We start from the raw sequence: 16,515 nt of genomic DNA, 5'->3' as shown, positions 1-16,515 counted from the left end.
AAGGAATAGTACTAAGCTTGTATTTCATCCACGTACCTCTACGTACCTAGTACAAAAGCATGTAGAATATATCTTACGTATTAACTAACACTAAGCTTGTTCCTTGTCGGAGATGGCATCCGTCGGAGTCTGATCCGCGTGCGCCGCCTCCTGCGTCGCCCGTGCTTTCTCCATCCGACGCCTCGTCACCGTAGCCGACTCAGAGCGGATGAAGTTCAGGATGGCCAACTGCTCCAGCCACAGATCGACAACCGTGGGCTGCTCCTCCTCCGGCTCATGCGGCGACGCCTCCTCCTCCGGCTCCTGCGGCGACGCCTCCTCCTCATCCTCCATCTCCTCCCCCTCCTCGAAATCCACCTCTGTTTCCACAGGTAGCCCCGCTTTTCCTTCGGATTTGGACCTGCTGAAGGAGGAAGAGATGATGTTGCATCGTGTAATGCCGGCAGCGTGGTGGCATGGCTGACGGGCTAGGAAAGGGAAGTGCTCGGATGGCGGCGGGGAGAGGGAGAAGGCGGATGTGCTAGAGTTGGGGGCATCGGGTAGCTTAAAAAGTCGGCCCCGACCCCGGAGCGGCACCACCCGACGTTCACACCGCGCCGAAGGGCGAGATGCCCGTCGGACCGTCGGGTTTCCTCGCGAGTCCGCATGGGGACCATGCCGTCAGGCCAACGTGGCGGGCGTGCCCGGACGCGTCCATATCCGCCCCATATTTGGGCTAGAAATGAGGATTGTCGGTCAGCCTGGGCGTTTGAGGCCGGTTTGAGAGACCCGTCTCGGTTAAATTTTTGTGACCGGACACTGACTAGGCAACCTGTTCAGACATTTTGAGGAGGGTTTAGGGGGTCTGGTTGTAGATGCTCTTAACAGAATAGGGACGCTCGCAACCGTGGATCCCGCTCTCCGGCGCGCGGAAACGCGCATAGCACCGGTGGTGGTTAGGGGGGATTTTCCCTCGGGAGATTTGTAACCACACAAGGAAGGAAAAATCTATTTTCTTGGCTAATGCTACATATTAGCTATTAGATTTTACAAAAATTTCATATGATTCCCCGCAGATTTTATTTGAGCACTTAGGCTTGTAAAATCGAGCGGTTTATTTTTCGGACTTCTACATCTTGCTTTTGGCTGCGTTAAATTGAAATAATAGGGGAGGGATTCTTTTCCTTAAAAGGTTGTTGCAGATGTCAGAAGTGCTTTAAACCAAGGAGACGTAAGAAGCTGCCGATGAAATATAGCTTGATGCTTGGGAGGGTCTTTACTGTATCCCCTCTGTATCAAGGAGGAATTTGGCACCATAGTTTGGTCTAGCCGAGCATATGGTGCTTGTTCAGGTCTCCCACAGTACCTCATAGTATTCGGAGAACGAAAATTGTGTACATGAGAGACATACCTTGGAGGTGCTCAGGAGATGTTGTGGGAGGGGTGCCCTTATGTATTTGGGGCCGAGGACCTCTCGGGGGGACCTGATTGAGCTCGGGATCGCTTGCCTACTTGTCATGGCTTGACCAGCTTGTGACTTGATAGTTCGCCCTCGTGCTCGCCTTCCGCTGCCAAGGCCGCGGTGTGTTCTTTGGTCCGGGGAGATCGTTCTGTGTTGCCGTTGATGGTGATGACTCCTCGGGTCTGGGCATCTTCAGCTTGAGATAAGCATAGTGGGGCACTGTGTTAAATTGAGCGAAGGCGATGCGGCCGAGCAGTGCGTGGTACCCGTTGCAAAAGGGGACAATGTCGAAGATCAAATCTTCGTTGCGGAAGTTATCAGGTGAGTTGAACACGACTTCCAGCATTATTGTTCCAGAGCAGCGGGCCTCGACGCCTGGAATTACTCCTTCGAATGTAGTGTTGCTTGGTTTTATTCTTGATGGGTCAATGCCCATCTTTTTCATTATATCTGCGTAGATCAGATTAAGCCTACTTCCACCATCCACGAGGACTCTGGTGAGGTGGTACCCATCTATAATGGTGTCGAGGATGAGGGCGGCCGACCTTCCGTGACAGATGTTGGTCGGATGGTCCCTGCGGTCGAATGTGATTGGGAAAGCCGACCATGGATTGTACTTTGGTGCTACACACTCTACGGCATAGACTTCTTGGAGGGCTCGCTTTCGCTTCTTATTGGGTATGTGAGTCACGTAAATCATGTTTACGGTTTTTACCTTGAGAGGGAACAGTTTTCGGCCCCCGTTATTTGGGTCACGGGGCTCCTCGTCGTCTTCGCTTCGAGGACTCCGACCTTGTTCTTCGGCCACTACTTTGCCGGTCTATTTGAATACCCAACAGTTACGATTGGTGTGAGTGGCTGGCTTATATTGGGTGTCGTGGATTTGACAAGGTCATTCCATAATTTTTCCCATTGGGTTAGCCCGTCTTTATTCCCTTCAAAGGGTTTCTTCCGCTGTCCTCGCTTGGAACTGTGGAACCCAGCATTGACTGTTGTGTCATCGGCGTCGCCTGTGCGGAGGCGGCGCTTGTTCTTGTTTTTCCTCGGCTTGTCGTTCCCATCTCATACTTCAAAGATTCCAGGATCGTCCGAGTTGTGGCTGTGGCGAGCTAGACAGTTGTCTTCTCCCGCGCAAAAGCGGGTCATGAGTGAAGTGAGGGCGGACATTGTCCTTGGCCTGTCTTGTCCGAGCTCCAACCACTCGTCTTGGATGTTCTGCCTGAAAGAGGCTATTGCCTCTACGTCCGGGCAATCCACGATTTGGTTTTTCGTTGTTAAGAATCGGTTCCAGAACTCTCTGGCCGACTCGCCCGCCTTCTGGACGACATTACTTAGGTCGGAAGAATCCGGGGGCCGAATGCAGGTCCCCTGGAAGTTATACACGAAGGCTTCTTCGATCTCTTCCCAGCTTCTGATCGAGTCTTCAAGGAGGATGTTTAACCAGTGTCGTGCTGACCCTTTCAACTTGAGGGGTAAGTATTTGATGGCATGGAGATCGTCTCCTCTCGCCATTTGAATGTGGAGAAGGAAATCTTCTATCCACACCGGAGGATCTGTAGTTCCGTCGTACTGTTCTATGTTAATGGGTTTGAATCCCTCCAGGAACTGATGCTGCATTACTTCGTCAGTGAAGCATAGTGGGTGTGCAGCGCCTCTAGTCCGGATTATCTTGTGCGAAAGATCGGCTTTTGGTTGAGTCCGGTATGAATCATGATCTCTGGCGTAGTAGGGGACCCAAGGTGGCTCTCTGTCCTAACTAGTGGGGAGTACTTTCTTGCCCCGTAGATGGATCTGTTGCGGCCTATCTTGTTATCCAGGTTGTGTTGCAGGTCATTTCTGCCACGACGGTGTGACAGCCCGATGCCGACGCCCCAGTAGATTCCCCTTCTATTCCGTTTTCGTCGTGTGTCTTATTTTATTTGTCGCATCATCATCGCATCATGCGCATCATCTGCATTGCATCGGCATCTCCGTTGCCGCCAGTTTTCAACACTTGCATGCGTCGTTAGTTGCCGGTTCTCGTCGTTGCCCGTTCGGAGCCCGACCACACACGCACGCGCCCGCGGCACTTTCGTAACCCTGTATTTAAGGCGTGTATCAAACTTTCTCCGATTGAGCTGGAATTTGTCGTGCGGTATTATTTATGTATAGGTAGGCCGCCTGTCAAATTTCGTCGCGATCGGAGTACGTCTGGTACCCGAACGTTCGACCGTAGCGGCACCGTATTCGGTCTACCGTCGGACGTCTGTCGGTGTTTTAAAAATCGTTGCCGCGCCGCCCGTTCTCCCTCTCGTCTCCGGATACCCCCTCTACACGGTCGCGTACCCATACCCTTGTTCAGAATCGTCCGAATCCGACCCCGCGGTTGGATCTGGAACGAAATTCCGTCTAACCTAGCTCCCTCGTTTGTCTATTTATAGACCCCGTGCTTATTTCACGCAGCTCCCTCTCTCCTGCCTCGAAATCCGTGCCTACCCCCGAAACCCTAGCCAGCCTCTCTCCTCCCTCCAGCCACCGGGCCCGCGAAGCCCATCCGGGGCCCGCCCGAGCCCAAATCACCCCGTCGCCGCGCAAGCCCAGCAGCACCGTCGCCCGAGCGCCCAGCGCCTCCCTGCTCCCGCATCGTCCCCTCGCGCCGCCGCATCGACGAGCTCGCCGCCCCGGCCTCCGGCACCGTCACCCGACCGCCTCCCGCGCCGCCGACCGGTGCGCCGCCACAGGAGCGTCCTCGGAGTTTGCCCCTGCCGGATCCGAGGCCGAGCAGCCCCGCGCATGCTCGCCATGCGCCGCCGCCGCATCCTCTTCGTCCGGCCGCCGCCTTGCGCCGCCGCCGCCGGGAACAGGCTCGCCACGACCGGATCCGGCGGATCCCGCCGGTCTCCCTGCCGCCTGCGCCCCCTGTGCCGGGCCGACGAGCCGCTGCGGCCAGCACCCGCCGCCGGTTGCCCGTGCGCGTGCGGGAGGCAACCGCCCCTGTCCGAGCGTGGCGCAACCTCGGCCGCCTCGTTCGCCAGGCCCAGGCCCCGCTCCAGTGCCCCAAGCCGCGGCCTCCACAGCGCCTCCAGCGGCCCAGCGCGAGGCCGGCCCACCAGCTCCACCAAGCGGGCAAGGCCCATGGTAAGCCCCCACCCGAGCCATTTTCCCTCGCCCGTGGCGAGATGTGCTAAGTTGCGCCCTCTGTTTAGGCCCATGTAGATAATTTAGGAATTTCGGAATTAATAAATTCCAGAAATTAGACGTAATTTCATATGCCCGTAGTTTCTAATCCGTAAGTCCGTTCGCGATGTACTGTATATCGTTTTGGTGTAGAATTTTGTGTAGAATACGATTTAGTAACTTGCATATTTATTTGACGTTGTCTGACGTGTCGTATGCATGGATTTACGTGCTGTCTCAATAGGAAAGTGCCCGCATTTATTTTCCGCGCGTGTTCAAATTGCTCGAATGCCGTAATAGAAATGCCTATGTTTTAGGAACTAAATTTCCATGTATTTTAGAGCGGTCATTTGTATTTTTGCGTGTAGCGAATTGCGCTAGTTTATTTTCCCGTATATAGGTTATTTTTTTCCCGCAATTATGTGTGGCTTTATTTTGTTATGCAACCCCACATATTTTATATGTTTCCGGGGTAGAGATTTTTCTGTGCAATTAGTTTTAGCTTTTGAGTAAGTTAGTTCGCGAGATATTTTGCCATGTTGCCCTCTTGTCTATTTCGTAGGATTTATTCCGTGCTTCGTTTGTCGGAGTTGTCAACTAGATAGTTGATCTTGGGTGTTTAGACTAGCCCCTGGTATTTTTGGTTGCAATAGAAATGCATGTTTAGGTGTGTTTTGATTGCCCTCAAGTTGCTAGAAATAGTGCTGTTTTAGACGTGCTGAAATACTTCTAAGTCTGGAATCTGTTATTATTTTGTTGATGTCCTGTCTTGCTTGTATCTTGTGATGTGTAGCTCTTTTGAGGTTGGTCCAATGGAGTTAGTTGTACCCCTTGTGTTTCTCCAGCATGCTGTAAATTTTCATGCCATTTGGAGACCTATAGCTATAGGTTTAGCTGCTGTCAATTTGGCTTCAGATCGAAAACTGCACTTTCATGAGGTGTAATTTTCACCAAGTCTGAAATAGTGTGTGAGATGCCATTTTGTGTCTTCTTTTCCTAGTGCTCCTTGCTGCCATGCTAGTTGCTGTTAGTTGTTTGTAGTAGTGCTTCTTGCCCTCTTTTGTGTCATGCCTTGGTTGAGTTTATCGGAGTTGTGTCGCTCGTAGTTGTGGGGCGTAGTAGAAGCTATGTGGCTGATTTTGGCAGATTGTAGTGATTTCTTGTTTTGCTTGTATCTTTTGAACCGTAGCTCTGATTTGCTGGTGTCCTACATGAAACTTGCTTAGAATCTCGTGTAGTTTCTTTTTCTCTTGCTGGTTGTAGGTTTTGAAGTGCTCGTAACCGTCGTTGCACACATATTGCATTCATGTCATCATATCTTGCGGTGCTTGTAACTTTTGATCCCTAGCTCCGTTGGAGAGGTTCTCTATGTGTAAATTGCTTGCGTTGATGCGTAGAATCACGTGAACCTATTTGTTTTGCTGTTTAACAACTAATTAAATGTGTTAGTTCAGATCTGGACAGAATTGTAAATTAACATGTGAGGTCGTTTCGGAGATGCTATATGTCATTTCCGACCTCATTTAAAATGCCTAGATAGATAGTTTAATTACGCTTCACCTCTTGCCATGTTTAACCACATTTAATATTGCCGTGTACCTAATCGGGATAGAACTAAATAATTAACGTGGAGTTTCGTCAATATGCAACTCGTTGCATATTGAACTTCACTTAATATGTAGAGTCTGTTTGTGTGAATTGTCATGCCGTGACTTGCATGTATTCAGCTGCTCATTTATCATTTGTGTTGTGCTTCATGTGGTGAATTCCATGTGTTGATTTGTGTTTCCGGTTTGCTTCGTCTCGATAGAGTTCCGCAGCGTGACGGATTGTGAGGACCCGTTCGACTACGTCGGTTCGTGTGCTTCACGGAGGCATTCTTCTTCCAAGTGGGATCTCAGGCAAGATGACCATTTCCCGAGATACCATTACTATCATTGCCATGCTAGTTTTACCGTTGCTACCGTTTATGTCTCGTTGCCTACCACATGTTAAATATTAGCCTCTCAACAATGCCATGAAACCTTCAACCGGTTCAACCTAGCAAACCACTGATTGGCTATGTTACTGCTTGCTTAACCCTGTTGATAGCGTTGCTAGTTGCAGGTGCAGATGCTTCCATGTCAAAGCATGGGTTCCTTGTTATATCACCATTTTAAATGCTATTTAATTTAATGCACCTATATACTTGGTAAAAGGTGGAAGGCTCGGCCTTTCTAGCCTGGTGTTTTGTTCCACCTTTTCCCCCTTAGTTTTCGGCTACCGGTGTTATGTTCCATAAATGAGCGTTCCTAACACGATCGGGGTTGTTATGGGGACCCCCTTGATAATTCGTTTTAGATTAAGACTGGTCTGGCAAGGCCCAACTTTGGTACTACATTTGCCTAAACACCTAATAAAATTGCATAGGGACTTTCCGGACCCCGAGGATAATTTAGTCAACCCCCGGGCCAGTGCTCCTCATGAGTGTTGGTCCAAATTGGCAGACTACGGGGCCACCGCGGGGCAACCCGAGGTTTGGTTCTCCTAGTGTGACCCATCCGTCGTGTCCTGAGAACGAGGTACGCGACTCCTATCGGGATCGTCGACACGTCGGGCGGCCTTGCTGGGTTAGTTTTACCTTTGACGGAATATCTTGTGCATCGGGATTCCGGTGATGCTTTGGGTAATCTCAGAGTTGAGGTTTTCCACTAGGGAATCCGACGAGATCGCGAGCTTTGTGATTGAGGATTTCTATGCGGCTTGTGGTAATTTGTGATGGACTATTTGGAGCACCCGTGTAGGGTAAATCTTTTCGGAAAGCCGTGCCCGCGGTTATGTGGCAACGTGGAAACTTTGTTTTAAACTGGTTCTAGATAACTTGAAGTTAACTTAATTAAAACTTGCCAACTGTGTGCGTAACCGTGACTGTCTCTTTCGTGAGTTCCTTCTCCGATCGAGGACACGGTGGGGTTATGTCTGACGTAGGTAGGTGTTCATGATCATTCTTTTGATCATGAGTAGTTCACGTCCGTTATGCGTAGATCTTCCCTCTCTTACTTCTTGTACTCGTAAGTTAGCCACCATAAATATATGCTTAGCCGTTGTTGCAACCTCACCACTTAACCATACCTCACCCATTAAGCTTTGCTAGTCTTGATACCTTTGGAAATGAGATTGCTGAGTCCCCTGTGGCTCACAGATTACTGCAACACCAGTTGCAGGTACAGGTAAAGGTTACTTGACGCGAGCGCGTTGATTTTACATTTGGAGTTGCTTCTTCTTCTTCTTCTTCATCGATCTAGGATGGGTTCCAGGCCGGCAGCCTGGGATAGCAAGGATGGACGTCGTTCTTATTTTTCTTGTTTGTTTTTCGTCTGTAGTCGGACCCTGCTCTTACTCTTGATGATTATGTAATATACTGAAGTGACTCTGATGTAGCTTGTGGCGAGGGTAAGCCAACTCTTTATATATCTCTTCTTTTCAGTACATGTAGTTGTAGCGATATCCATTCTTGCGACACGACGAGATGCGCTTCTATCCCTGACGAGGCCTTCGTGCCAAATTGAGGATAGGGTCGCATCTTGGGCGTGACAGACGGTGTGCCTTCTCCTTCACCATTCGGTGTCTGATGCCACCCTGTCGCGCCCTCGAGGCGGGTGGTCAGGCTGGTCATAATCTGTTCACTTAGGGGATGTGAGCCTTGGGGTCTCGTCATCGAATTGCAGCAACAGTCGGTGACGTGGGTAACTTTTCTTCTGATCCAGCCATCCAATGTCGTGCTCTTCCTCGACGGCTAGTACCTTGGTCCATTTGTTGTTTATAGTGTCTCATTCAGCGTGGAGTTGATGCTCCCTTGCCTTTAAGCTTCGAGCGATAACTAGGAGTTGCTGCCGAAATTCTTCCTGACCTCCAAGGTCATCAGGTATTGCGAAGTCTTTGTCCTCCGGGTAGTCGTCGGGACGAAGATAATCATCGTCGTCCGACCTGTTGATGTCGTCAGGGCCATCCTGCTCCTCGGGTTGGTCCGCATCCTCGAGCGGATGTGCTGGCATGTCGAGGTTGTCGTGGTCTTCTCGGGTTTTATTTTCCCAAGTGCCTTGTGCAGAGATTTTTCCCTTGTTCGCCTTAGCGCGCTTGCGATGCTTTCAGCGCTTTGAACTCTCCTCCGTGGATTTTTCGTCTTTCGACTCGGGGGGAGGTCAGCATTGTTACCGGGCGTGTTCACCATGTAGTTGTCATAAGTGTACGTTGTGGTCCATCACCCTGTGTTTGTAGGAGTGGGTTCCTCGGCCTCCTCGTCCATGCCTTCAAGCTCCTCGGAGTCGTAGTCTAACGCGTTGGTTAAATCTTCGACGATTGCTACCAAGTGGGTGGTGGGAGGGCCGTAAAAGTCCCCGTATTCCGAGTCGTACCGTGAGCGGTTTGGGCTGGTTGAGATGTGCATCGATTGGATTCGGCCGAGCATCTCGCTTAACAACGAGAGCTCGTCCATCACCGGATGGTTTTCAGAGTTAGCCTCCGTGGCCGCCATGAGGGAGCCCTGTTCGGTCAAAGCCTTTTGTTGTGATCCCGTCGTTCGGGTTAGGTCTGATATAGTGGCCGACTCTTCGAAAGAGAGGGATCCGAGGACATGACCGGACGCCGGACCCAAAGTTCAAGCTTCGGGGTTTCTGATCTCCTCGGCCGAGGCCGGGATTCTTGTGAGGACCAGATTGGTCTACAGACAGGTTGGGGGTTCGAAACTCCGTGACCTCGCTTGTTGATCAGTGATGAAGCTTCCGATCTGGCCAAGGCGGCAGATAGAGTGTGTCGCAGCGTTATGTTACCGAACGAGAGAACCTGTCTGGGGACAAAGATGTCACCGTTGTTGATTATGTCGCTAACAATTAAGCGAGCCATCGAAAATTTTGGCAATCCTACAGTGGAACTCTCAATGAAAGCACCAGTGTCACTGTCAAAACCGGCAGATCTCGAATAGGGGGTCCCGAACTGTGGACCTTGGATCGATGGGTTGCAGGAAGGGGGGGACACATCGATTTACCAGGTTCGAGCCCTCCTATGAAGGTAATACCCTACGCCATGCTTGATTGTATCGATGAAGATTGTTAGAGCATATTTCCCCGTATGTGATTTTGGTAATCGATGACAGTCCCTATGTACTAATGGTTGCCTTAAGTTATATTCGAAGGATTTGTCCATAAGCACTTCTTGAAGTCCATCTGTTGGTTTCAAGGAGTTTATATGATGACCAAGGTGGTATTCAAGGTATTATCCAAAGAACGGTCATAAAGACACAAGGTTGATCAAGACTAATCAAAGAGTAAATCAAGATGATCAACACACAAAGCATACTAGATGTACCGAGAAGGATCAAGTGATCCCATGGTATGGTAAGCATTGTCCATAACGCTTTTGTGTACTAACCCATGGTCTTCGTGAGAGTTCTATGTGGTATTAGGTGTGTTTCCATGGGTTTGTGTCAAGAGGAAGATCTCATTCAATCTATGAAGGATGTCACCAAGTGGCGATCGTCATCAAGATTGCGGTGTGAAAGTTCAAGTGGAGCATCACGAAGATATCATGCTTGAAGCTTGTCGTCCATTGTGGTGGCAATGTACTTGTGAAGATGTCTTGAAGAGTGGCTCACCCATAGTGAGTATGGGGGAGCAAGAAAGGTCGTCCATCTTGAGGAAGCCAAGATCGTCATCATCTAGCTCAATAGGACTAGGTGCAAGGTATAGGTTTGCCCTTGATAGGTTTTTCTATTTTAGGATACATTGTTGTACTATCAAGGGGGGCTCTCAAGTGAGTTGCTTGATCGTATCGTTCGTTGAGAGCTCAAACCATTTGCATCCTTGCATCATCTTTATTGGTTCTTATTTGGTCTTTCTCTTTGTGAGTTTTAGAGCTATGGTCATCTTCATGACAAGCTTGAGTTCATCGAAAACGGAGTCCATATGCATGTTCTATGATGTTTTCGATGTTGCAAGTTTTTCCCGGTTCTTCATTCATAGAGGTCTCACATCTCTATATCATTGGCATTTTCGTAACTGTGTGTTCTTAAGATTTCATAGAGCTATTTGGATAGCCCTTGTCGTCCTGAATCCAACAAGTTTGAGTTTGCTCGATTCGGAGCTCGTATGCGAAAGTTATGGCAGTTTTAGTGGCCATTGGTATTACCGCTCTAGGAGCGGTAGTAGTTTTTTACTACCGCTCTCTGGCGGTAGTACCATCCGCTACTACCGCATCGTCGGACTTTTGCACAACCATAGCCACAGCGAAGGTAGGCACGGAAGTATTTTTTTTACTTCTGCGGAAGTTGGATCTACCGTGCGGTAGTGCCGCTCCTAGCAGCGGTAGTACCGCTGTGCTCGGGCTGAAAATGGGGGTAACGGGCAGATCCTTTCCCCCACTATATAAAGGGGGTCTTCTTCCCCATTGGATCTTATCCATCTGTTGAGCTCGTGCTCTTCCCCCATTGTTGACCTTCTTAGAGCTTGCTAACTCGCAATCCCTCCAATGATTCTTGCTAGTTCTTGAGGGAAAAGAGAGAGGAGATCTAGATCCATATCTCCACCGATAACTTTCTCCTCTATGTGAGGGGAACCCCTTAGATCTTGATCTTGGAGTTCTTTTGTGAGCTCCTTGTTCTTCCTCTCATATTTCTTCATAGCTTTTGTTGTTGTGGAGGGATTTGAGTGTGAGGGACTTGACCACTTCATGTGTTCTTGTCATTGCATTAGTTGCATTAGTTTGAGTTCTCCACGGTGATACGTGGAAGTGAGAAGTTGAGAAGTTTATTACACTTGGGTACTTGGTACCCCAGGGATTGTTCTTCATGGATGCTTTGGCGTCCTAGAAGCTTGGTGGTGCCTTGGAGCTCAATCATTGTGGTGTAAAGCTCCGGGCAAGCGTTGGGGTCTCCAATTAAGTTGTGGAGATTGCCCCGAGCATTTGCGGTCACCTCGAAGACATATGCCTTTGTGATGAACCTTCATGGTGTTGTTGGGAGCCTCCAATTAAGTTGTGGAGATTGCCCCAACCTTGTTTGTACGGGTTTGGTGACCGCCCTCAAGGGTCCCATAGTGGAATCACTACATCTTGCATTGCGCGAGGGCGTGAGGAGATTACGGTGGCCTTAGTGGCATCTTGGGGAGCATTGTGCCTTCATACCGCTCCAAAAGGAGATTAGCATCTCCAAGGGTGTGAACTTCGGGATACATCGTCGTCTCCGCGTGCCTCGGTTATCTCTTACCCGAACCCATTACTTATGCACTTTACTTTGTGATAGACATATTGTGTCTTGTTATATATCTTGCTACCACTTAGTTGTTTATCTTGCTTAGCATAAGTTGTTGGTGCACATAGGTGAGCCTAGTTGTTTTAGGTTTTGTGCTTGACAAATTAAACGTTAGTTTTATTCCGCATTTATTCAAGCCTAAACCAAAATTATTTTAAAGCGCCTATTAACCACCCCCCCTCTAAGCGACTGATACGTCTCCGTCGTATCTACTTTTTCGAACTCTTTTGCCCTTGTTTTGGACTCTAATTTGCATGATTTGAATGGAACTAACCCGGACTGACGCTGTTTTCAGCAGAATTTCCATGGTGTTGTTTTTGTGCAGAAATAAAAGTTCTCGGAATGTCCTGAAAATTTACGGAGATTTTTTCTGGAATAAAAGAAAAATACCTGCGCAAAGATCCACCGGAGGAGGTGGACCAGTGGGCCACAAGCCCACAGGCCGCGGCCACCCCCCCTCGTCGCGTCGTGAGGGCTTGTGGGGCCCACGTGGCTCCACCGCCCCCAAACTCAGCTCTATATCTTCCATCTCGCCTGGAAAAAACAGAGAGAAGGTTTCATCGCGTTTTGCGATACGGAGGCGCCGCCACATCCTGTTCTTCATCTGGAGGGCAGATTTGGAGTCCGTTTCGGGCTCTGGAGAGGGGAAATCATCGCCATCATCATCATCAACCTTCCTCCATCAACAATTCCATGATTCTCTTCATCGTTCGTGAGTAATCTCATCGTAGGCTTGCTGGACGGTGATGAGTTGGATGAGATCTATCATGTAATCGAGTTAGTTCTTGACGGGGATTGATCCCTAGTATCCACTATGTTCTAGATTGATGTTGCTACTACTTGGCTATGCGTAATGCTTGTCACTAGGGCTCGAGTGCCATGATTTCAGATCTTGCAAGTTGTAGTCACTGATACGTCTCAAACGTATCTATAATTTTTTATGGTTTCATGCTGTTATCTTATCAACTTTGGATGTTTTATATACCTTTTATATCTTTTTTGGGACTAACTTATTAATTCAGTGCCAAGTGCCAATTCGTGTTTTTTCTGTGTTTTTGACTCTTTTCAGATCTGATTTTGGAACGGAGTCCAAACGGAATAAAATCCCCGAAATAAATTTTTCCAGAACAGAAGAAGATCGAGGGATTTGAGGGCCAAGGCAGGAGAGCCACAGGGGGCCCACAAGCCCTATAGCCGCCACCAGGGGGGCCGGCAGCTACGAGGCTTGTGGCCTCCCTGGCGCTCCCCTGCCCTAGCTCTTTGGCCTATAAATTCCCTAAAATCCCAAAAAAATAAGGGCATCCACGAGAACACTTTTCCGCCGCCGCAAGCTTCCGTTTCCGCGAGATCTCATCTGGAGACCCTTCCCGGTGCCCTGCCGGAGGGGACTTTGGAGTTGGACGGCTTCTACATCAACATCATCGCCTCTCCAATGACTCGTGAGTAGTCCACTTCAGACCTACGGGTCCGTAGTTAGTAGCTAGATGGCTTCTTCTCTCTCTTGGATCTTCAATACAAAGTTCTCCATGATCTTCATGGAGATCTATCCGATGTAATCCTCTTTGGCAGTGTGTTTGTCGAGATCCGATGCATTGTGGATTTGTGATTAGATTATCTATGAATTATATTTGAGTCTTTGCTGATTTCTTATATGCATGATTTGATATCCTTGTAAGTCTCTCCGAGTCCTCGGTTTTGTTTGGCCAACTAGATCTATGATTCTTGCAATGGGAGAAGTGCTTGGTTTTGGGTTCATACCGTGCGGTGACCTTTCCCAGTGACAGAAGGGGCAGCAAGGCACGCATCGTGTTGTTGCCATCAAGGGTAACAAGATGGGCTTTCATCGTAGAGTTGAGATTGTTCATCTACATAATGTCATCTTGCTTAAGGCGTTACTCTGTTCCTTTGAACTTAATACACTAGATGCATGCTGGATAGCGGTCAACGTGTGGAGTAATAGTAGTAGATGCAGAAAGTATCGGTCTACTTGTTTTGGACATGATTCCTATAGATATAATCATTGCCATAGATAACGTCACCACTTTGCACGGTTCTATCAATTGCTCGAAAGTAATTCGTTCACCCACCGTCTACTTGCTTTCATGCGAGAAGCCACTAGTGAACACTACGGCCCCCGGGTCTATTCACAACTATCGTCTCCACTTTCACTTTTACTTTGCTTGGTTTCCTTTTTGCTTCCAGTTCTCACTTTGCAAACAATCAATAAGGGATTGACAACCCCTTCATAGCGTTGGGTGCAAGCTCTTTATGTTTGTGCAGGTACTTGTGACTTGACCAATCCTTCCACTGGATCGATACCTTGGTTCTCAAAACTGAGGGAAATACTTACCGCCGCTGTGCTACATCACCCTTTCCGCTTCGAGGGAACACCAACGCAAGGCTCCAAGGCCACGGGGGAATCCTTTGCATATTTCCCAAGGAAATCCCTTAAGGCGTAGCCGTAGCAGAAGGATTCCTGGCGCCGTTGCTGAGGAGTATCAAGACAAGAATAGTCTCCCGTCAACACGCCTATTTCTGGCGTCGTTGGAAGGTCTTTTGTTGCAGTAGCAGAAGTATTTCTGGCGCCGTTGCCGGGGAAGGAGAGATCAAGTCAAGATCTATCCAAGTAGGTGTCACAAACTCATCTCTCGCATTTACTTTTTTTACCAGTTGCCTCTCGTTTTCCTCTCCCCCACTTCACATTTGCCGTTTTCATTTGACTTTCTCCTTTGCAGTTTTCTTTTGCCTTTCTCCTTTGCCGTTTTCTTTTGCCTTTTTCCTTTGTCGTTTTCTTTTGCCTTTTGCCATTTTCCTTTGCCACTTTTCTTGCTTGCTTGTGTTCTTGTTGGTTTGTTGAAGTCATCATGGCTGAAAACACCAAACTTTGCGACTTCTCGAGTACCAATAATAATGATTTTATTAGTACTCCGGTTGCTCTCGCCACTAGTGCGGAATCGTATGAAATCAACGCTGCCTTGCTGAATCTTGTTATGAAAGAGCAATTCTCTGGCCTTCCTAGTGAAGATGTCGCATCCCATCTCAATACCTTCATTGAACTTTGCGATATGCAAAAGAAAAGAGATGTGGATAATGACGTGATTAAGTTGAAACTTTTTTCCTTTCTCGTTGCGAGATCGCGCAAAAACTTGGTTTTCTTCTTTTCCTAAAAATAGTATCGATTCTTGGGATAAGTGCAAAGATGCTTACATATCCAAGTATTTTCCGCCGGCTAAGATTATCTCTCTACGTAACGATATCATGAATTTCAAGCAACTTGATCATGAACACGTTGCACAATCTTGGGAGACGATGAAGTTAATGATTAGAAATTGTCCCGCTCATGGCTTGATTTTGTGGATGATTATACAAATCTTTTACATTGGTTTGAATTTTGCTTCTCGCAATATCTTGGACTCCGCCTCTGGTGGAACGTTCATGGAAATCATGTTAGGAGACGCTACAAAACTCCTAGACAATATCATGACCAACTACTCTCAGTGGCACACTGAAAGGTCACGTGCTAGCAAAAAGGTACACGCTATAGAAGAAATTAACTCGCTTACTGCTAAGATGGACGAGTTGATGAATTTGGTTGCTAGTAGAAATGCTCCTTTAGATCCTAATGACATGCCACTATCTTCCTTGATTGAGAGTAGCAACGCTAGTTTGAACGTTAATTTTGTTGGTAGGAACAATTTTGGCAACAACAATGCTTTTAGAGGAAACTACGTTCCTAGGCATTTTCCTAGTAACTCCTCTAACAATTATGGCAATTCCTACAACAACACTTATGGAAATCACAACAAACTACCCCCTGATTTAGAGAGTAATATCAAAGAGTTCATCAACTCTCAAAAGATTTTCAATGCGTCCATAGAGGAAAAACTACTCAAAATAGACGATTTGGCTAAGAGCGTTGATAGGATGTCTTGTGATATTGATGCTTTGAAAGTTAGATGTTCTCCTCCCAAGGTCAACTTGGATGAAACTTTAAAAGCTATGCGTGTCTCCATGAATGAGAGCAAAGAAAGAACCGCCCAAATTCGCGTTAGGCATGAATGGTTTAAAAGGGTGCGTTCTAGTGATGCAAATCACAAAGATCTTAAATTGCTTGGTGTGACTCCTCTTGAATGTTTGTTTTCGCGTTTCAAACCTATTGATGAAGGGGCTGGATATGAATCCACTTTGGTTGAAAAACGCCCCAATGATTCGGAGTCCACCTATCTTGATGATAAGGGTGTGGAGAGTAGAGTAGAAGAAATCAAAATATTGGGTAGTAATGAAACTCCCACTTTGGATTTCAAGGAATTCAATTATGATAGTTGCTCCTTGTTTGAATGCATTTCTTTGATGCAATCCATTGCAAACTCTCCACATGCTTATAGCCAAAGCAAAGCCTTTACCTCACATATCGTAGATGCTATGATGAAATCTCTTGAAGAGAAGCTCGAACTAGAAGTCTCTATACCTAGAAAACTTCATGATGAGTGGGAACCTACTATCAAAATCAAAATAAAAAACTATGAATGCAATGCTTTGTGTGATTTGGGTGCTAGTGTTTCCGCGATTCCAAAGTCTTTATGTGATATTCTTGGTTTTCATGAGATTGAAGAGTGTTCTCTTAATTTGCATCTTG

The sequence above is a fragment of the Hordeum vulgare genome, chromosome 6H (assembly GCF_904849725.1).
Source record: "Hordeum vulgare subsp. vulgare chromosome 6H, MorexV3_pseudomolecules_assembly, whole genome shotgun sequence".
NCBI lineage: Eukaryota > Viridiplantae > Streptophyta > Magnoliopsida > Poales > Poaceae > Hordeum > Hordeum vulgare.
Note: the sequence above shows the minus strand (reverse complement) of the source record.